Source organism: Oncorhynchus mykiss, chromosome 6 (genome assembly GCF_013265735.2).
Source record: "Oncorhynchus mykiss isolate Arlee chromosome 6, USDA_OmykA_1.1, whole genome shotgun sequence".
NCBI lineage: Eukaryota > Metazoa > Chordata > Actinopteri > Salmoniformes > Salmonidae > Oncorhynchus > Oncorhynchus mykiss.
This window is the reverse complement of record NC_048570.1, coordinates 90,859,568-90,883,224: the sequence shown is the minus strand read 5'-3', so window position 1 is coordinate 90,883,224 and position 23,657 is coordinate 90,859,568. Positions and strand designations below refer to the sequence as shown.

The 23,657-nt window shown below is 47.3% G+C and overlaps 1 protein-coding gene across 23 annotated transcripts in view; it reads right to left on the bottom strand.

Moving 5' to 3' along the window:
- LOC110526809 (liprin-alpha-1) overlaps positions 1–23,657 on the bottom strand; it is a 94,746-nt gene that overhangs the window by 49,643 nt on the left and 21,446 nt on the right. The gene's annotated exons all lie outside the window — the stretch shown is intronic.

Below are 23,657 nucleotides of genomic sequence, written 5' to 3'. Positions count from 1 at the left end.
AACTCTTCTCAACACTAAACAGGAGTAACAAGCTGCATCTGAATTGGCACCCTATTCCCTATATAGTGGTACTACTATAGACCAGAGCCCTATATAGTGGTACTACTTTAGACCAGAGCCCTATTCCCTATATAGTGGTACTACTATAGACCAGAGCCCTATTCCCTATATAGTGGTACTACTATAGACCAGAGCCCTATTCCCTATATAGTGGTACTACTATAGACCAGAGCCCTATTCCCTATATAGTGGTACTACTATAGACCAGAGCCCTATTCCCTATATAGTGGTACTACTATAGACCAGATCCATATTCCCTATATAGTGGTACTACTATAGACCAGAGCCCTATTCCCTATATAGTGGTACTACTATAGACCAGGGCCCTATTCCCTATATAGTGGTACTACTATAGACCAGAGTCCTATTCCCTATATAGTGGTACTACTATAGACCAGGGCCCTATTCCCTATATAGTGGTACTACTATAGACCAGGGCCCTATTCCCTATATAGTGGTACTACTATAGACCAGGGCCCTATTCCCTATATAGTGGTACTACTATAGACCAGAGCCCTATTCCCTATATAGTACACTACTATAGACCAGAGCCCTATTCCCTATATAGTGGTACTACTATAGACCAGGGCCCTATTCCCTATATAGTGGTACTACTATAGACCAGAGCCCTATTCCCTATATAGTACACTACTATAGACCAGAGTCCTATTCCCTATATAGTGGTACTACTATAGACCAGGGCCCTATTCCCTATATAGTGGTACTACTATAGACCAGGGCCCTATTCCCTATATAGTGGTACTACTATAGACCAGGGCCCTATTCCCTATATAGTGGTACTACTATAGACCAGGGCCCTATTCCCTATATAGTGGTACTACTATAGACCAGAGCCCTATTCCCTATATAGTGCACTACTATAGACCAGAGCCCTATTCCCTATATAGTGCACTACTATAGACTAGAGCCCTATTCCCTATATAGTGGTACTACTATAGACCAGAGCCCTATTCCCTATATAGTGCACTACTATAGACCAGAGCCCTATTCCCTATATAGTGGTACTACTATAGACCAGAGCCCTATTCCCTATATAGTTCACTACTATAGACCAGAGCCCTATTCCCTATATAGCGCACTACTATAGACCAGAGCCCTATTCCCTATATAGTGCACTAGTATAGACCAGAGCCCTATTCCCTATATAGTGCACTACTATAGACCAGAGCCCTATTCCCTATATAGCGCACTACTATAGACCAGAGCCCTATTCCCTATATAGTGCACTACTATAGACCAGAGCCCTATTCCCTATATAGTGGTACTACTATAGACCAGAGCCCTATTCCCTATATAGTGCACTACTATAGACTAGAGCCCTATTCCCTATATAGTGGTACTACTATAGACCAGAGCCCTATTCCCTATATAGTGCACTACTATAGACCAGAGCCCTATTCCCTATATAGTGGTACTACTATAGACCAGAGCCCTATTCCCTATATAGTTCACTACTATAGACCAGAGCCCTATTCCCTATATAGCGCACTACTATAGACCAGAGCCCTATTCCCTATATAGTGCACTAGTATAGACCAGAGCCCTATTCCCTATATAGTGCACTACTATAGACCAGAGCCCTATTCCCTATATAGCGCACTACTATAGACCAGAGCCCTATTCCCTATATAGTGCACTACTATAGACCAGAGCCCTATTCCCTATATAGTGCACTACTATAGACCAGAGCCCAGAGGCTGCATACATAATACGTTTCCATGTTGGTAAACAGGTAGGGTAACTACACACATCCTGACAGTCAACAGGTAGGGCAACTACACACTTCCTGACAGTCAACAGGTAGGGCAACAACACACATCCTGGCAGTCAATAGGTAGGGCAACTACACACATCCTGACAGTCAACAGCTGGGGTAACTACACACATCCTGACAGTCAACACGTAGGGCAACTACACACTTCCTGGCAGTCAACAGGTAGGGTAACTACACACATCCTGACAGTCAACAGGTAGGGCAACAACACACATCCTGGCAGTCAACAGATAGGGTAACTACACACATCCTGACAGTCAACAGGTAGGGTAACTACACACATCCTGACAGTCAACAGGTAGGGCAACAACACACATCCTGGCAGTCAACAGGTTGGGTAACTACACACATCCTGACAGTCAACAGGTAGGGAAACTACACACTTCCTGACAGTCAACAGGTAGGGCAACTACACACTTCCTCACAGTCAACAGGTAGGGCAACTACACACATCCTGACTACACACATCCTGGCAGTCAACAGGTAGGGCAACTACACACTTCCTGACAGTCACCTTTAAGCTGTATGTTCATGTGAGAATTGAATTAAAATACGATTGAAGTATTGAACGAGTGTTAACATTGTTTCACGAATCTGACTGAAAAATACAACTGGGGTTTCAGAGTACGTTCCCCCACTAAAATTATAATATATCTATTCAGAGAGGTCGAGTTCTCCATCTCTCAGAGGACCAGGTGGACACAACCACAGTAAGAGCAGCACACACTGACTACAACCATCAGGAGAGGAGGAGAGATGGAGAGGGGACAGTAGAGGAGGAGAGATGGAGAGGGGACAGTAGAGGAGGAGAGATGGAGATGAAGAGGGGACAGTAGAGGAGGGGAGATGAAGAGGGGACAGTAGAGGAGAGATGAGGGAGAGGGGACAGTAGAGGAGGAGAGAGGGAGAGGGGACAGTAGAGGAGAGATGGAGAGGGGACAGTAGAGGAGGAGAGATGGAGAGGGGACAGTAGAGGAGGAGAGATGGAGAGGGGACAGTAGAAGAGGAGAGATGGAGATGAAGAGGGGACAGTAGAGGAGGAGAGATGGAGATGAAGAGGGGACAGTAGAGGAGGACAGATGAGAGATGGAGAGGGGACAGGAGAGGAGGACAGATGAGAGATGGAGGGGACAGGAGAGGAGGACAGATGAGAGATGGAGGGGACAGGAGAGGAGGACAGATGAGAGATGGAGGGGACAGGAGAGGAGGACAGATGAGAGATGGAGGGGACAGGAGAGGAGGACAGATGAGAGATGGAGGGGACAGGAGAGGAGGACAGATGAGAGATGGAGAGGGGACAGTAGAGGAGGACAGATGAGAGATGGAGGGGACAGGAGACACCTTTCCTTTGCCTTCATATTCCAAAGTCTCCCTCCACTCTTCCATCATCCCATTCAATCAACAGTCACCATGCATTAAGACTACATGCAGTTTACCAACCAGAGACTCTTGCCCTATACCACCCACCCACAGCCCTTAACAGATTCTGTGATGGTTGTGCCGACAGAATGAACCATCCTGATGTTTGGTTCCCTGAGTATCCAGGCCTTCTTTGTGGACACACACACACACACACACACACACACACACACACACCATGGCCTGAGGAAGCTGTCTTCTTTCCCCCTCTTATACAGTGCCTTGCGAAAGTATTCGGCCCCCTTGAACTTTGCGACCTTTTGCCACATTTCAGGCTTCAAACATAAAGATATAAAACTGTATTTTTTTGTGAAGAATCAACAACAAGTGGGACACAATCATGAAGTGGAACGACATTTATTGGATATTTCAAACTTTTTTAACAAATCAAAAACTGAAAAATTGGGCGTGCAAAATGATTCAGCCCCCTTAAGTTAATACTTTGTAGCGCCACCTTTTGCTGTGATTACAGCTGTAAGTCGTTTGGGGTATGTCTCTATCAGTTTTGCACATCGAGAGACTGACATTTTGTCCCATTACTCCTTGCAAAACAGCTCGAGCTCAGTGAGGTTGGATGGAGAGCATTTGTGAACAGCAGTTTTCAGTTCTTTCCACAGATTCTCGATTGGATTCAGGTCTGGACTTTGACTTGGCCATTCTAACACCTGGATATGTTTATTTTTGAACCATTCCATTGTAGATTTTGCTTTATGTTTTGAATCATTGTCTTGTTGGAAGACAAATCTCCGTCCCAGTCTCAGGTCTTTTGCAGACTCCATCAGGTTTTCTTCCAGAATGGTCCGGTATTTGGCTCCATCCATCTTCCCATCAATTTTAACCATCTTCCCTGTCCCTGCTGAAGAAAAGCAGGCCCAAACCATGATGCTGCCACCACCATGTTTGACAGTGGGGATGGTGTGTTCAGCTGTGTTGCTTTTACGCCAAACATAACGTTTTGCATTGTTGCCAAAAAGTTCAATTTTGGTTTCATCTGACCAGAGCACCTTCTTCCACATGTTTGGTGTGTCTCCCAGGTGGCTTGTGGCAAACTTTAAACGACACTTTTTATGGATATCTTTAAGAAATGGCTTTCTTCTTGCCACTCTTCCATAAAGGCCAGATTTGTGCAATATACGACTGATTGTTGTCCTATGGACAGAGTCTCCCACCTCAGCTGTAGATCTCTGCAGTTCATCCAGAGTGATCATGGGCCTCTTGGCTGCATCTCTGATCAGTCTTCTCCTTGTATGAGCTGAAAGTTTAGAGGGACGGCCAGGTCTTGGTAGATTTGCAGTGGTCTGATACTCCTTCCATTTCAATATTATCGCTTGCACAGTGCTCCTTGGGATGTTTAAAGCTTGGGAAATCTTTTTGTATCCAAATCCGGCTTTAAACTTCTTCACAACAGTATCTCGGACCTGCCCGGTGTGTTCCTTGTTCTTCATGATGCTCTCTGCGCTTTTAACGGACCTCTGAGACTATCACAGTGCAGGTGCATTTATACAGAGACTTGATTACACACAGGTGGATTGTATTTATCATCATTAGTCATTTAGGTCAACATTGGATCATTCAGAGATCCTCACTGAACTTCTGGAGAGAGTTTGCTGCACTGAAAGTAAAGGGGCTGAATAATTTTGCACGCCCAATTTTTCAGTTTTTGATTTGTTAAAAAAGTTTGAAATATCCAATAAATGTCGTTCCACTTCATGATTGTGTCCCACTTGTTGATTCTTCACAAAAAAATACAGTTTTATATCTTTATGTTTGAAGCCTGAAATGTGGCAAAAGGTCGCAAAGTTCAAGGGGGCCGAATACTTTCGCAAGGCACTGTATATTGATCTACTTCTTTGGAGACTGGCCCCGATTCCACACGAGAGACCATGGGAGTTTTTGATTGGCCTGACCATGCATAAGTGCCCGTCCTTTAGCCAGTGAGGGAGGAGTAGGAGGCGGGCAAAGGGGTTATTATGTGGGGAGTTGGAATGTTGGATTCCTGAATTCCAGAGCAGAGTCTGATGTACAACCAGCCGAGAGAGAGAGCGAGAGCGAGAGGCCCTGCCTGTCTGGCTACTTCAGTACAGCCTGCCCTGCATTCTCTCTCCTTTCTTTCCATTTACCCACGCTCTCCTTCTTGGTCTCCCTTCATCTCTCTGTCTCGTCTCATCACTGTCTGTCTGAAATCTGTCTTGCCTACTACTAACCAAAAAGCCATACTGTGTACTAACCACACAACATACTATTTAGTAAAAATGTATGCAGCCGTTCACTAATCGTACAACATACTATTTAGTACATAGTGTTTAGCAGAAGAGTATTCAGTAAGCAACAAATATCAACATATTAGGGTCTCCCATACTGACAATCAGTGTTGGGGTTAGTTACCTGGAAACTAATATATTACATATTACTCTGTACATTTAACAAAAGTAACGCGTTACTTTATAATATTACTTTGCATGTCGAAGGGAGCCGGCGTTATAGTCATGAAAAAAAATCTCTAAACGTTTTGGACTGTCGGAGGGAGTCGCGCGCTCTACCAAAGATAGGCTGGTTACTAGGCTGGTTACTAACTCAGGTCTGATCACTGGTTCCTCCTTCCATCTAATAGGCTGGTTACTAACTCAGGTCTGATCACTGGTTCCTCCTCCCATCTGATAGGCTGGTTACTAACTCAGGTCTGATCACTGGTTCCTCCTCCCATCTGATAGGCTGGTTACTAACTCAGGTCTGATCACTGGTTCCTCCTCCCATCTGATAGGCTGGTTACTAACTCAGGTCTGATCACTAGTTGCTCCTTCCATCTGATAGGCTGGTTACTAACTCAGGTCTGATCACTGGTTCCTCCTTCCATCTGATAGGCTGGTTACTAACTCAGGTCTGATCGCTGGTTCTTCCTTCCATCTGATAGGCTGGTTACTAACTCAGGTCTGATCACTGGTTCCTCCTTCCATCTGATAGGCTGGTTACTAACTCAGGTCTGATCACTGGTTCTTCCTTCCATCTGATAGGCTGGTTACTAACTCAGGTCTGATCACTGGTTCCTCCTTCCATCTGATAGGCTGGTTACTAACTCAGGTCTGATCACTGGTTCCTCCTTCCATCTGATAGGCTGGTTACTAACTCAGGTCTGAACACTGGTTCCTCCTTCCATCTGATAGGCTGGTTACTAACTCAGGTCTGATCACTGGTTCCTCCTTCCATCTGATAGGCTGGTTACTAACTCAGGTCTGATCACTGGTTCCTCCTTCCATCTGATAGGCTGGTTACTAACTCAGGTCTGAACACTAGTTCCTCCTTCCATCTGATAGGCTGGTTACTAACTCAGGTCTGATCACTGGTTCCTCCTCCCATCTGATAGGCTGCTTACTAACTCAGGTCTGGTCACTGGTTCCTCCTTCCATCTGATAGGCTGGTTACTAACTCAGGTCTGATCACTGGTTCCTCCTCCCATCTGATAGGCTGCTTACTAACTCAGGCCTGATCACTGGTTCCTCCTCCCATCTGATAGGCTGCTTATTAACTCAGGTCTGATCACTGGTTCCTCCTCCCATCTGATAGGCTGCTTATTAACTCAGGTCTGATCACTGGTTCCTCCTTCCATTTGTGGCGCTGCTTTCCTGTGCTAGTCTAGTGTGCTGCACTGTCATCTGGGCTGCTGAATTAGCCATATATACTGGAGGACAAACATCTGTACAGGTTACCTAGCTTTTCATTCAAAATCTCTCTCTCACGTCGCCAGTTCTGGTTAAATGAGGAAACAAGTTGAGATCGAATCATGAAAACGCTCGGCCAAATTGAGTATGAAATCATGGCACTTTGATTTTCTCAAAATGTCACAAACTATGAAAATAAATCTGCGACCTCTGTGTCACTTCCTTTTTCACCTCTGTGGTGCCCCTGTGTGTGTCTCTCCTCTTTGTACTAAAGACATGTGACCAAACCGGACACCAAAGGGCAGCTTTTCTCTTTTCTACATCACCAAAGGCACAAAAGGCTTCGGTCAGACATGCTTTAATGTTCAGCACACAGGTCTATCTAGGCTAAGGGCCCTGTGGTAACGGCCTAATGTGGGCTCGACTGATAAGCAGCGTGTCTGTCTGTCCACTGTCCATCCATCAGTGCAGCACTAAGAGGCCTGAGAGCAAAGTGGGACAAAAGCACAGCTGAATGCTCTCCTTGTCATTTCTGACCTAGCGCTTCGGGGGGGGGGAAGAGAGAAATACCACTGAAGATCATTTATCTTACTCCTGTCAGCACGGCTTCCTAGAATATATGTTGAGAGTGTGATATGTGTGGGCGTCTAAGTGAGTGCACCGAGCGTCCCCGTGTGCTTGGTGTCCCCGTGTGCTTGGTGTCTCCATGTGCCTGCATATCCTAACTCCCCCTGAGACACCCTCGGAGACTGGGGGGTCACAGCCAGGGTCAACCATTATCAACACAGACCCCTGGAGCAACTAGGATTAAGTGCCCTGCACATCAACTTGTGTTTCACCTTGTCGGCATGGGGATTCGGGAATGGCGACCTTTGGATAACTTGGTCACCGCCAGGCTACCTGTGACCTGTTGTCCTCCTGGTATTACAGTCTAGACAGGACATCTGGTGGGATAAATGAACACAGAAACTGTTCTGTATTAACAGAAACCTGTATTTGCTGCTGTGGGACACCACCAGCGTCGGGAAGGTATCTTGCCTCCCTCCCTCCAGCATGACAGCTCCCTCCCTCCCTCCAGCATGACAGCTCCCTCCCTCCCTCCTTCCCTCCCTCCAGCATGACGGCTCCCTCCCTCCCTCCAGCATGACGGCTCCCTCCCTCCCTCCAGCATGACCGCTCCCTCCCTCCCTCCAGCATGACCGCTCCCTCGCTCCCTCCAGCATGACCGCTCCCTCCCTCCCTCTAGCATGACCGCTCCCTCCCTCCCTCCAGCATGACCGCTCCCTCCCTCCCTCCAGCATGACCGCTGCCTCCCTCCAGCATGACGGCTCCCTCCCTCCAGCATGACGGCTCCCTCCCTCCCTCCCTCCCTCCCTCCCTCCCTCCAGCATGACGGCTCCCTCCCTCTCTCCAGCATGACGGCTTCCTCCCTCCCTCCAGCATGACGGCTCCCTCCCTCCAGCATGACGGCTCCCTCCCTCCCTCCAGCATGACGGCTCCCTCCCTCCCTCCAGCATGACGGCTCCCTCCCTCCCTCCAGCATGACGGCTCCCTCCCTCCCTCCCTCCCTCCAGCATGACGGTCTGTATTGATGCCTCTCAGCACTGAGCAGTGCCTTAGACCGCTGCCCCACTCAGTAGCCCCAAAATTCATTCCAGTATGACAACTCCCTCCCTCATTCCAGAAGGACACTTCAGAGAGAGACCTCATTAACAGGTTTGTGTAAACCCAAACAGAACAGTCCTCATTAACAGGCCTGTGTAAAGCCAAACAGAACAGTCCTCATTAACAGGTCTGTGTAAAGCCAAACAGAACAGTCCTCATTAACAGGTCTGTGTAAAGCCAAACAGAACTGTCCTCATTAACAGGTCTGTGTAAAGCCAAACAGAACAGTCCTCATCAACAGGCCTGTGTAAACCCAAAACAGAACAGTCCTCATTAACAGGTCTGTGTAAAGCCAAACAGAACAGTCCTCATTAACAGGTCTGTGTAAAGCCAAACAGAACAGTCCTCATTAACAGGCCTGTGTAAACCCAAACAGAACAGTCCTCATTAACAGGCCTGTGTAAACCCAAACAGAACAGTCCTCATCAACAGGTCTGTGTAAAGCCAAACAGAACAGTCCTCATTAACAGGCCTGTGTAAAGCCAAACAGAACAGTCCTCATCAACAGGCCTGTGTAAACCCAAACAGAACAGTCCTCATTAACAGGTCTGTGTAAAGCCAAACAGAACAGTCCTCATTAACAGGTATGTGTAAAGCCAAACAGAACAGTCCTCATTAACAGGTCTGTGTAAAGCCAAACAGTGTAGAGAGAGACGGGGAATGAGAGAGAGAGAGAGACGGGGAATGAGAGAGAGAGAGAGACGGGGAATGAGAGAGAGAGAGAGACGGTGAATGAGAGAGAGAGAGAGAGAGAGAGAGACGGGGAATGAGAGAGAGAGAGAGAGAGAGAGACGGGGAATGAGAGAGAGAGAGAGAGACGGGGAATGAGAGAGAGAGAGAGAGACGGGGAATGAGAGAGAGAGAGAGAGACGGGGAATGAGAGAGAGAGAGAGAGAGACGGGAATGAGAGAGAGAGAGAGAGAGAGAGACGGGGAATGAGAGAGAGAGAGAGAGACGGGGAATGAGAGAGAGAGAGACGGGGAATGAGAGAGAGAGAGACGGGAATGAGAGAGAGAGAGACGGGAATGAGAGAGAGAGAGACGGGAATGAGAGAGAGAGAGACGGGAATGAGAGAGAGAGAGAGAGACGGGAATGAGAGAGAGAGAGAGAGACGGGGAATGAGAGAGAGAGAGAGACGGGGAATGAGAGAGAGAGAGAGAGAGACGGGGAATGAGAGTGAGAGAGAGACGGGGAATGAGAGAGAGAGAGAGAGAGACGGGGAATGAGAGAGAGACGGTGAGGAGAGAGAGAGACGGGGAATGAGAGAGAGAGACGGTGAGGAGAGAGAGAGACGGTGAGGAGAGAGAGAGACGGGGAGGAGAGAGAGAGAGACGGTGAGGAGAGGAGAGAAACACTAAATATACATATTCACCCTCTGAATGGCACATATACACAATCCATGTCTCCAGGCTTAAAAATCCTTCTTTAACCCTTGTCCTCCCCTTCATCTACACTGATTGAAGTGGATTTAACAGGTGACATCAATAAGGGATCGTATCTTTCACCTGTTCAGTCTGTGTCATGGAAAGAGCAGGTGTTCCTAATGCTTTGTACACACACACAGAGAGACAGAGAGAGACAGAGAGAGACAGAGAGAGACAGAGAGAGACAGAGAGAGACAGAGAGAGACAGAGAGAGACAGAGAGAGAGAGAGACAGAGAGAGAGAGAGAGAGAGAGAGACAGAGAGACAGAGAGAAAGAGAGAGACAGAGAGAGAGAGAGAGAGAGAGAGACAGAGAGACAGAGAGAGACAGAGAGAGAGAGAGACAGAGAGAGAGAGAGAGAGAGAGAGACAGAGAGACAGAGAGACAGAGAGAGAGAGAGACAGAGAGAGAGAGAGAGAGAGAGAGAGAGACAGAGAGACAGAGAGACAGAGAGAGAGAGAGAGAGAGAGAGAAAGAGAGAGACAGAGAATCTACCGGATGTCATGTTTGATAAGAGTGGACATTTCCAAGTGAATGTAAACAAGAGACATTGTGCAAATAGACGCACGTTTGTCTAAAGAAAGAACAGTACTGGCTCTGGAACAGCATGCACACACACACACACACACACACACACACACACACACACACACACACCTATTAAATATGTAAGGTGGAGCACGTGCATACACCCATTTGAATGAAATGGGAGCAGCCTCTGTGTTCGCTGGGCAGATGTCCGGTGGGTAACAGAGAGGGTGTGATGTTACCGCGGGTCGTCTCGTCTGTCAGGAGGTGAGCCCTCTACCGCGGGTCGTCTCGTCTGTCGGGAGGTGAGCCCTCTACCGCGGGTCGTCTCGTCTGTCGGGAGGTGAGCCCTCTACCGCGGGTCGTCTCGTCTGTCGGGAGGTGAGCCCTCTACCGCGGGTCGTCTCGTCTGTCGGGAGGTGAGCCCTCTACCGCGGGTCGTCTCGTCTGTCGGGAGGTGAGCCCTCTACCGCGGGTCGTCTCGTCTGTCAGGAGGTGAGCCCTCGACCGCGGGTCGTCGCGTCTGTCAGGTGGTGAGCCCTCGACCGCGGGTCGTCGCGTCTGTCAGGTGGTGAGCCCTCTACCGCGGGTCGTCTCGTCTGTCAGGAGGTGAGCCCTCTACCGCGGGTCGTCTCGTCTGTCAGGAGGTGAGCCCTCTACCGCGGGTCGTCTCGTCTGTCAGGGGGTGAGCCCTCTACCGCGGGTCGTCTCGTCTGTCAGGGGGTGAGCCCTATACCGCGGGTCGTCTCGTCTGTCAGGAGGTGAGCCCTCTACCGCGGGTCGTCTCGTCTGTCAGGAGGTGAGCCCTCTACCGCGGGTCGTCTCGTCTGTCAGGAGGTGAGCCCTCTACCGCGGGTCGTCTCGTCTGTCAGGAGGTGAGCCCTCTACCGCGGGTCGTCTCGTCTGTCAGGTGGTGAGTCCTCTACAGCGGGTTGTCTCGTCTGTCAGGAGGTGAGTCCTCTACCGCGGGTCGTCTCGTCTGTCGGGAGGTGAGCCCTCTACCGCGGGTCGTCTCGTCTGTCGGGAGGTGAGCCCTCTACCGCGGGTCGTCTCGTCTGTCAGGAGGTGAGCCCTCTACCGAGGGTTCAAGATCCAGATGGGTGAGTCACATTGGTGGAACTCCCAATTGATAGGGGGCCGGGCCCACATGGTGGAAGATACAGGGGGGAAATGACACAGCACAGCTTCCAGAAAGACAGTTGCTTTCAAACGAGGGATTTGGTGGCAAAAACAGTCAATCTGTATGTACGAACGACACATTGACACATCCAGCCCAAAGCGAGAGGTTAAAAAACAAACACTTAGTCAGCATGTCTTTAACCTCTTAGAGCTCTAGGGGCGCTATTTCATTTTTGGATAAAAAACGTTCCCGTTTTAAGCGCGATATTTTGTCTCGAAAAGATGCTCGACTATGCATATTCTTGACAGTTTTGGAAAGAAAACACTCTGAAGTTTCAGAATCTGCAAAGATTTTGTCTGTAAGTGCCCCAGAACTCATTCTACAGGCGAAACCAAGATGATGCATCACCCAGGAATTAGCAGAATTTCTGAAGCTCTGTTTTCCATTCTCTCCTTATATGGCTGTGATTGCGCAAGGAATGAGCCTACACTTTCTGTCGTTCGCCCAAGGTCTTAGCAGCATTGTGACGTATTTGTAGGCATATCATTGGAAGATTGGCCATAAGAGACTACATTTTCCAGAGGTCCGCCCGGTGTCCTTTGTCTAAATTTGTGCGTAATCTTCAGGTGCGGTCATTTTCTCCTGGGATTCAGGAGAGAAAGCATGTTTCCAAGAACGATGTATCAATGAAGAGATATGTGAAAAACACCTTGAGGATTGATTCTAAACAACGTTTGCCATGTTTTCAGTCGATATTATGGAGTTAATTTGGAAAAAAGTTTGCGTTTTGAGGACTGAATTTATGGATTTTTTTTGGTAGCCAAATGTGATGTATAAAACGGAGCTATTTCTAATACACAAGGAATCTTTTTGGAAAAACTGAGCATCTGCTATCTAACTGAGAGTATCCTCATTGAAAACATCAGAAGTTCTTCAAAGGTAAATGATTTTATTTGAAGGCTTTTATGTTTTTGTTAATGTTGCGTGCTGGATGCTAACGCTAATGCTAACGCTAAATGCTAACGCGAAATGCTAACTCTAGCTAGCTACTTTTACACAAATGATTGTTTTCCTATGGTTGAGAAGCATATTTTGAAAATCTGAGATGACAGTGTTGTTTACAAAAGGCTAAGCTTGAGAGATGGCATATTTATTTCATTTCATTTGCGATTTTCATAAATAGTTAACGTTGTGTTATGCTAATGAGCTTGCTGATAGATTTACACAATCCTGGATACAGGGTTTTTTTCATAGCTAAACGTGACGCAGAAAACGGAGCGATTTGTCCTAAACAAATAATCTTTCAGGAAAAACTGAACATTTGCTATCTGAGAGTCTCCTCATTGAAAACATCTGAAGTTCTTCAAAGGTAAATGATTTTTTTGAATGCTTTTCTGTTTTTTTGTGTAAATGTTGCCAGCTGAATGCTAATGCTAAATGCTACGTTAGCCATCAATACTGTTACACAAATGCTTGTTTTGCAATGGTTGAGAAGCATATTTTGAAAATCTGAGATGACAGTGTTGTTAACAAAAGGCTAAGCTTGAGAGCTAGCATATTTATTTCATTTCATTTGCGATTTTCATGAATAGTTAACGTTGCGTTATGGTAATGAGCTTGAGTCTGTATTCACGAACCCGGATCCGGGATGGGGAGATCAGAAAGGTTAATAAGCACGTAGGATGTTAGGGAACTGTAAAACAAGTTCACATGTAGAATACAATGTAAATGCCAATGGTGTTGATACCAGGCTGCCAACAGCACTCTGCAATCTGAAGCCACGGAGACGTTTCGCCCTGAACCACACAACTCCAGGCATCTGCGGGGCAAAAGCCAAAGTACCCCAGACAACGGGCTCCCGGCTCGGGGCACACCAGGGCACTTGAGCACTACACACTGTAAAAACAGAAAGGACTTTGGCTGAACAGTGTGTTGAGCTGGAGCCTGGCCCATGGCAGGCAGCATCTCCTGAAACTGTTATTTACTCTGCTGTTACATCTGGTTAGAGACTGCAGCAACACTGGTCTGACAGACTCTCTACTCTGCTGTTACATCTGGTTAGAGACTGCAGCAACACTGGTCTGAATCTACTCTGCTATTACATCTGGTAAGAGACTGCAGCAACACTGGTCTAACAGACTCTCTACTCTGTTATTACATCTGGTAAGAGACTGCAGCAACACTGGTCTAACAGACTCTCTACTCTGCTATTACATCTGGTAAGAGACTGCAGCAACACTGGTCTGACAGACTCTCTACTCTGCTGTTACATCTGGTTAGAGACTGCAGCAACACTGGTCTGAATCTACTCTGCTGTTACATCTGGTAAGAGACTGCAGCAACACTGTTCTGACAGACTCTCTACTCTGCTATTACATCTGGTAAGAGACTGCAGCAACACTGGTCTGACAGACTCTCTACTCTGCTATTACATCTGGTTAGAGACTGCAGCAACACTGGTCTGACAGACTCTCTACTCTGCTGTTACATCTGGTAAGAGACTGCAGCAACACTGGTCTGACAGACTCTCTACTCTGCTATTACATCTGGTAAGAGACTGCAGCAACACTGGTCTGACTCTACTCTGCTATTACATCTGGTAAGAGACTGCAGCAACACTGGTCTGACAGACTCTCTACTCTGCTATTACATCTGGTAAGAGACTGCAGCAACACTGGTCTGAATCTACTCTGCTATTACATCTGGTAAGAGACTGCAGCAACACTGGTCTGACTCTACTCTGCTATTACATCTGGTAAGAGACTGCAGCAACACTGGTCTGACTCTACTCTGCTATTACATCTGGTAAGAGACTGCAGCAACACTGTTCTGACAGACTCTCTACTCTGCTATTACATCTGGTAAGAGACTGCAGCAACACTGGTCTGACAGACTCTCTACTCTGCTATTACATCTGGTAAGAGACTGCAGCAACACTGGTCTGACAGACTCTCTACTCTGCTATTACATCTGGTAAGAGACTGCAGCAACACTGGTCTGAATCTACTCTGCTATTACATCTGGTTAGAGACTGCAGCAACACTGGTCTGAATCTACTCTGCTATTACATCTGGTAAGAGACTGCAGCAACACTGGTCTGAATCTACTCTGCTATTACATCTGGTTAGAGACTGCAGCAACACTGTTCTGACAGACTCTCTACTCTGCTGTTACATCTGGTAAGAGACTGCAGCAACACTGGTCTGACTCTACTCTGCTGTTACATCTGGTTAGAGACTGCAGCAACACTGGTCTGACTCTCTACTCTGCTATTACATCTGGTAAGAGACTGCAGCAACACTGGTCTGACAGACTCTCTACTCTGCTATTACATCTGGTAAGAGACTGCAGCAACACTGTTCTGACAGACTCTCTACTCTGCTTTTACATCTGGTAAGAGACTGCAGCAACACTGGTCTGACAGACTCTCTACTCTGCTATTACATCTGGTAAGAGACTGCAGCAACACTGGTCTGAATCTACTCTGCTATTACATCTGGTTAGAGACTGCAGCAACACTGTTCTGACAGACTCTCTACTCTGCTTTTACATCTGGTAAGAGACTGCAGCAACACTGGTCTGACAGACTCTCTACTCTGCTATTACATCTGGTTAGAGACTGCAGCAACACTGGTCTGAATCTACTCTGCTATTACATCTGGTTAGAGACTGCAGCAACACTGGTCTGACTCTCTACTCTGCTATTACATCTGGTAAGAGACTGCAGCAACACTGGTCTGAATCTACTCTGCTATTACATCTGGTTAGAGACTGCAGCAACACTGGTCTGAATCTACTCTGCTATTACATCTGGTTAGAGACTGCAGCAACACTGGTCTGACTCTACTCTGCTGTTACATCTGGTAAGAGACTGCAGCAACACTGGTCTGACTCTCTACTCTGCTATTACATCTGGTTAGAGACTGCAGCAACACTGGTCTGAATCTACTCTGCTGTTACATCTGGTAAGAGACTGCAGCAACACTGGTCTGACAGACTCTCTACTCTGCTATTACATCTGGTAAGAGACTGCAGCAACACTGGTCTGAATCTACTCTGCTATTACATCTGGTTAGAGACTGCAGCAACACTGGTCTGAATCTACTCTGCTGTTACATCTGGTAAGAGACTGCAGCAACACTGGTCTGACTCTACTCTGCTGTTACATCTGGTAAGAGACTGCAGCAACACTGGTCTGACTCTACTCTGTTATTACATCTGGTAAGAGACTGCAGCAACACTGGTCTGAATCTACTCTGCTATTACATCTGGTAAGAGACTGCAGCAACACTGGTCTGACTCTACTCTGCTGTTACATCTGGTAAGAGACTGCAGCAACACTGGTCTGACTCTACTCTGCTGTTACATCTGGTAAGAGACTGCAGCAACACTGGTCTGAATCTACTCTGCTATTACATCTGGTAAGAGACTGCAGCAACACTGGTCTGAATCTACTCTGCTATTACATCTGGTAAGAGACTGCAGCAACACTGGTCTGAATCTACTCTGCTGTTACATCTGGTAAGAGACTGCAGCAACACTGGTCTAACAGACTCTCTACTCTGTTATTACATCTGGTAAGAGACTGCGCAACACTGGTCTGAATCTACTCTGCTATTACATCTGGTAAGAGACTGCAGCAACACTGGTCTGAATCTACTCTGCTATTACATCTGGTAAGAGACTGCAGCAACACTGGTCTGAATCTACTCTGCTATTACATCTGGTTAGAGACTGCAGCAACACTGGTCTGACAGACCCTCTACTCTGCTATTACATCTGGTAAGAGACTGCAGCAACACTGGTCTGACTCTCTACTCTGCTATTACATCTGGTAAGAGACTGCAGCAACACTGGTCTGACAGACTCTCTACTCTGCTATTACATCTGGTAAGAGACTGCAGCAACACTGGTCTGACAGACTCTCTACTCTGCTATTACATCTGGTAAGAGACTGCAGCAACACTGGTCTGACAGACTCTCTACTCTGCTATTACATCTGGTAAGAGACTGCAGCAACACTGGTCTGACTCTCTACTCTGCTATTACATCTGGTAAGAGACTGCAGCAACACTGGTCTGAATCTACTCTGCTATTACATCTGGTAAGAGACTGCAGCAACACTGGTCTGACTCTACTCTGCTATTACATCTGGTAAGAGACTGCAGCAACACTGGTCTGAATCTACTCTGCTGTTACATCTGGTAAGAGACTGCAGCAACACTGGTCTAACAGACTCTCTACTCTGCTATTACATCTGGTAAGAGACTGCAGCAACACTGGTCTGAATCTACTCTGCTATTACATCTGGTAAGAGACTGCAGCAACACTGGTCTGAATCTACTCTGCTATTACATCTGGTAAGAGACTGCAGCAACACTGGTCTGAATCTACTCTGCTGTTACATCTGGTAAGAGACTGCAGCAACACTGGTCTGAATCTACTCTGCTGTTACATCTGGTAAGAGACTGCAGCAACACTGGTCTGACAGACTCTCTACTCTGCTATTACATCTGGTAAGAGACTGCAGCAACACTGGTCTGACTCTCTACTCTGCTATTACATCTGGTTAGAGACTGCAGCAACACTGGTCTGACAGACTCTCTACTCTGCTATTACATCTGGTTAGAGACTGCAGCAACACTGGTCTGAATCTACTCTGCTATTACATCTGGTAAGAGACTGCAGCAACACTGGTCTGAATCTACTCTGCTATTACATCTGGTAAGAGACTGCAGCAACACTGGTCTGAATCTACTCTGCTGTTACATCTGGTAAGAGACTGCAGCAACACTGGTCTGACAGACTCTCTACTCTGCTATTACATCTGGTAAGAGACTGCAGCAACACTGGTCTGACAGACTCTCTACTCTGCTATTACATCTGGTAAGAGACTGCAGCAACACTGGTCTGAATCTACTCTGCTATTACATCTGGTAAGAGACTGCAGCAACACTGGTCTGAATCTACTCTGCTGTTACATCTGGTAAGAGACTGCAGCAACACTGGTCTGAATCTACTCTGCTGTTACATCTGGTAAGAGACTGCAGCAACACTGGTCTGACTCTCTACTCTGCTATTACATCTGGTAAGAGACTGCAGCAACACTGGTCTGAATCTACTCTGCTATTACATCTGGTTAGAGACTGCAGCAACACTGTTCTGACAGACTCTCTACTCTGCTATTACATCTGGTTAGAGACTGCAGCAACACTGGTCTGAATCTACTCTGCTATTACATCTGGTAAGAGACTGCAGCAACACTGGTCTGAATCTACTCTGCTATTACATCTGGTAAGAGACTGCAGCAACACTGGTCTGAATCTACTCTGCTATTACATCTGGTAAGAGACTGCAGCAACACTGGTCTGACTCTCTACTCTGCTATTACATCTGGTTAGAGACTGCAGCAACACTGGTCTGAATCTACTCTGCTGTTACATCTGGTAAGAGACTGCAGCAACACTGGTCTGACAGACTCTCTACTCTGCTATTACATCTGGTAAGAGACTGCAGCAACACTGGTCTGAATCTACTCTGCTATTACATCTGGTTAGAGACTGCAGCAACACTGGTCTGAATCTACTCTGCTGTTACATCTGGTAAGAGACTGCAGCAACACTGGTCTGACTCTACTCTGCTGTTACATCTGGTAAGAGACTGCAGCAACACTGGTCTGACTCTACTCTGTTATTACATCTGGTAAGAGACTGCAGCAACACTGGTCTGAATCTACTCTGCTATTACATCTGGTAAGAGACTGCAGCAACACTGGTCTGACTCTACTCTGCTGTTACATCTGGTAAGAGACTGCAGCAACACTGGTCTGACTCTACTCTGCTGTTACATCTGGTAAGAGACTGCAGCAACACTGGTCTGAATCTACTCTGCTATTACATCTGGTAAGAGACTGCAGCAACACTGGTCTGAATCTACTCTGCTATTACATCTGGTAAGAGACTGCAGCAACACTGGTCTGAATCTACTCTGCTGTTACATCTGGTAAGAGACTGCAGCAACACTGGTCTAACAGACTCTCTACTCTGTTATTACATCTGGTAAGAGACTGCGCAACACTGGTCTGAATCTACTCTGCTATTACATCTGGTAAGAGACTGCAGCAACACTGGTCTGAATCTACTCTGCTATTACATCTGGTAAGAGACTGCAGCAACACTGGTCTGAATCTACTCTGCTATTACATCTGGTTAGAGACTGCAGCAACACTGGTCTGACAGACCCTCTACTCTGCTATTACATCTGGTAAGAGACTGCAGCAACACTGGTCTGACTCTCTACTCTGCTATTACATCTGGTAAGAGACTGCAGCAACACTGGTCTGACAGACTCTCTACTCTGCTATTACATCTGGTAAGAGACTGCAGCAACACTGGTCTGACAGACTCTCTACTCTGCTATTACATCTGGTAAGAGACTGCAGCAACACTGGTCTGACAGACTCTCTACTCTGCTATTACATCTGGTAAGAGACTGCAGCAACACTGGTCTGACTCTCTACTCTGCTATTACATCTGGTAAGAGACTGCAGCAACACTGGTCTGAATCTACTCTGCTATTACATCTGGTAAGAGACTGCAGCAACACTGGTCTGACTCTACTCTGCTATTACATCTGGTAAGAGACTGCAGCAACACTGGTCTGAATCTACTCTGCTGTTACATCTGGTAAGAGACTGCAGCAACACTGGTCTAACAGACTCTCTACTCTGCTATTACATCTGGTAAGAGACTGCAGCAACACTGGTCTGAATCTACTCTGCTATTACATCTGGTAAGAGACTGCAGCAACACTGGTCTGAATCTACTCTGCTATTACATCTGGTAAGAGACTGCAGCAACACTGGTCTGAATCTACTCTGCTGTTACATCTGGTAAGAGACTGCAGCAACACTGGTCTGAATCTACTCTGCTGTTACATCTGGTAAGAGACTGCAGCAACACTGGTCTGACAGACTCTCTACTCTGCTATTACATCTGGTAAGAGACTGCAGCAACACTGGTCTGACTCTCTACTCTGCTATTACATCTGGTTAGAGACTGCAGCAACACTGGTCTGACAGACTCTCTACTCTGCTATTACATCTGGTTAGAGACTGCAGCAACACTGGTCTGAATCTACTCTGCTATTACATCTGGTAAGAGACTGCAGCAACACTGGTCTGAATCTACTCTGCTATTACATCTGGTAAGAGACTGCAGCAACACTGGTCTGAATCTACTCTGCTGTTACATCTGGTAAGAGACTGCAGCAACACTGGTCTGACAGACTCTCTACTCTGCTATTACATCTGGTAAGAGACTGCAGCAACACTGGTCTGACAGACTCTCTACTCTGCTATTACATCTGGTAAGAGACTGCAGCAACACTGGTCTGAATCTACTCTGCTATTACATCTGGTAAGAGACTGCAGCAACACTGGTCTGAATCTACTCTGCTGTTACATCTGGTAAGAGACTGCAGCAACACTGGTCTGAATCTACTCTGCTGTTACATCTGGTAAGAGACTGCAGCAACACTGGTCTGACTCTCTACTCTGCTATTACATCTGGTAAGAGACTGCAGCAACACTGGTCTGAATCTACTCTGCTATTACATCTGGTTAGAGACTGCAGCAACACTGTTCTGACAGACTCTCTACTCTGCTATTACATCTGGTTAGAGACTGCAGCAACACTGGTCTGAATCTACTCTGCTATTACATCTGGTAAGAGACTGCAGCAACACTGGTCTGAATCTACTCTGCTATTACATCTGGTAAGAGACTGCAGCAACACTGGTCTGAATCTACTCTGCTATTACATCTGGTAAGAGACTGCAGCAACACTGGTCTGACAGACTCTCTACTCTGCTATTACATCTGGTAAGAGACTGCAGCAACACTGGTCTGACTCTCTACTCTGCTTTTACATCTGGTAAGAGACTGCAGCAACACTGGTCTGAATCTACTCTGCTATTACATCTGGTAAGAGACTGCAGCAACACTGGTCTGACTCTCTACTCTGCTATTACATCTGGTAAGAGACTGCAGCAACACTGGTCTGACAGACTCTCTACTCTGCTATTACATCTGCTAAGAGACTGCAGCAACACTGGTCTGACTCTCTACTCTGCTATTACATCTGGTAAGAGACTGCAGCAACACTGGTCTGACAGACTCTCTACTCTGCTGTTACATCTGGTAAGAGACTGCAGCAACACTGGTCTGACTCTCTACTCTGCTATTACATCTGGTAAGAGACTGCAGCAACACTGGTCTGACTCTCTACTCTGCTATTACATCTGGTAAGAGACTGCAGCAACACTGGTCTGACTCTCTACTCTGCTATTACATCTGGTAAGAGACTGCAGCAACACTGGTCTGACAGACTCTCTACTCTGCTATTACATCTGCTAAGAGACTGCTCTTCTCTTCTGTCCCTCTTTCTCCCCCTCTCTCGCTCCTTTGTCTCAGTCTCCTGTTCTGTCCCTCTTTCTCCCCCTCTCTCGCTCCTTTGTCTGTCTCCTGTACTGTCCCTCTTTCTCCCCCTCTCTCGCTCCTTTGTCTGTCTCCTGTACTGTCCCTCTTTCTCCCCCTCTCTCGCTCCTTTGTCTGTCTCCTGTACTGTCCCTCTTTCTCCCCCTCTCTAGCTCCTTTGTCTCAGTCTCCTGTTCTGTCCCTCTTTCTCCCCCTCTCGCGCTCCTTTGTCTCAGTCTCCTGTACTGTCCCTCTTTCTCCCCCTCTCGCGCTCCTTTGTCTCAGTCTCCTGTACTGCCCCTCTTTCTCCCTCTTTCTCCCCCTCTCTCGCTCCTTTGTCTCAGTCTCCTGTACTGTCCCTCTTTCTCCCCCTCTCTCGCTCCTTTGTCTCAGTCTCCTGTACTGTCCCTCTTTCTCCCCCTCTCGCGCTCCTTTGTCTCAGTCTCCTGTTCTGTCCCTCTTTCTCCCTCTCTCGCGCTCCTTTGTCTCAGTCTCCTGTACTGTCCCTCTTTCTCCCCCTCTCTCGCTCCTTTGTCTCAGTCTCCTGTACTGTCCCTCTTTCTCCCCCTCTCTCGCTCCTTTGTCTCAGTCTCCTGTACTGTCCCTCTTTCTCCCCCTCTCGCGCTCCTTTGTCTCAGTCTCCTGTTCTGTCCCTCTTTCTCCCTCTCTCGCGCTCCTTTGTCTCAGTCTCCTGTACTGTCCCTCTTTCTCCCCCTCTCGCGCTCCTTTTCTCACACTCTCTCGGTAAGTCACTGAGTTTTCCCCCCCTCTCTGTCCCAGTCTCAGTTTGGTTCCTTGGATGTTATTTGTATCCTGGGAGGAAAACATTGGTGGTGAATGTCCCTGTATGTCCAATGTCCCCATGCAGGGGCTCTATGTTCATACGCTGTGTCTATTGGTGGAATAGTGGGTCTAAGGAGGACTGGAACTAATTCTACATGCCGTTCCACTGCCCTGTTTGGGGGGGTGATCTAGATCAGTGGTTCTCTAACCTCTCCCCGGGACCCCCAGACATTACATAGAGGGGTGGGTCCCCCAAGGAGAGGTTAGAGAACCAGTGGTCTGGCCCTTTAAGTATTATAGATACAGTGATGTCTGGGTTAGATGGCTCCACTGCTACAAGGCCTTATGAGGCCACAACACCCTCTACTGTGGTAAGCCACTCTCAGGTTAAGGAGCTTTACATCAGCCAACACAATGTCTCTCTCTCTCACACACACACACACACACACACAATTAGTGGAATGAAACAAAGTGCAAACAGAGATGGGGCGTAATTCAGAGAAGCCTGTCATTTCAGCCCCAGAGAGCCAAGGTTCAGCCCCCAGAGAGCAGCCCCCAGAGAGCCAAGGTTCAGCCCCCAGAGAGCCAAGGTTCAGAGGGGTCTCATTCCTCTACTGGGTTCAATCCATTCCTGAACCCCCATACTAGTCCTTGCTCCTACTCCAGTTCCAAACCATGGATTATTTATCTGGAGGGCAAGACCCCACTCTAATTTCCACTGATCAGAGCCCCTCTGATATCAGAGATTTGCAGAGCCCCCAACCGCTTAATCTGGGTTAGGGCAGGGAGGGAGGGCTGCCTCAAGGAGACTACTGCTGCCTCATAGGTCTGTGTTATAGAGGTGCTTCGTGGCAGCAGGCAGAAAACAGTGCATTGCAGTAATGTGCAACGTTGACAGAGAGCCTGTGGACTGAGTCAGGAGCAAACATGCCAGTCTTAGAGAGTCAGAGGGTCCTAAAGGGGACCTGACCCAACCTGCCAGACCGGACCGTGACCACGAGTGGCCAAACCCAGAGTGGGAGGGGACTTGTGTGGGAACCGGTACCAGGACCTGGGTCTCAAAGTCCATGCAGAGAAATTCAACCTTTCTGTCACAGATGTCCAAAACTTAGACTACACAACCATATACAAAAAAAAAAAAAACTCACGTCTGGAACTTAGGTTAGATTGTTTTGTGGGGGTTACTGTACTCCCCCCTCTCTCTGTGCTTCTCTGCCCCTCTCAGGGTCCCCTCAGTGGATAGAAGGAGGAATGATCCCCTGGCTATGCTCCACCAACTCCATACTTCCACCAGTGAATGAAAAAAAAACAAATAAACTTTCCCTCGTCACATTTTCCATGGAATACAGAGTGAGGCTGGATTTATTCGCCACAATCAATAGAATACAGTTCGTTCTCTCTCTCCCTCCCTCTCAGGAAACTACAAAAGATGCTAAAACAAGGAAGATAACTCTAAAAGGACTTTGAAGAGAGGAAAGGAGAGAGAGAGTGAATGTGGGAAGAATAATAAAAAAATAGGCAGAGGCACACGAGGAGAAAAACAGAGATATTTTATAGAAGCCCTCTAAACCAAGACGCCACGGAAACAAATCACATTTGGAGTTGAGTGAGGCAAAAGAGTAGGGGAGGGAAAGAGGGAGGCGAAAAGAGTAGGGGAGGGAAAGAGGGAGGTGAAAGAGTAGGGGAGGGAAAGAGGGAGGCGAAATAGTAGGGGAGGGGAAGAGGGAGGGGA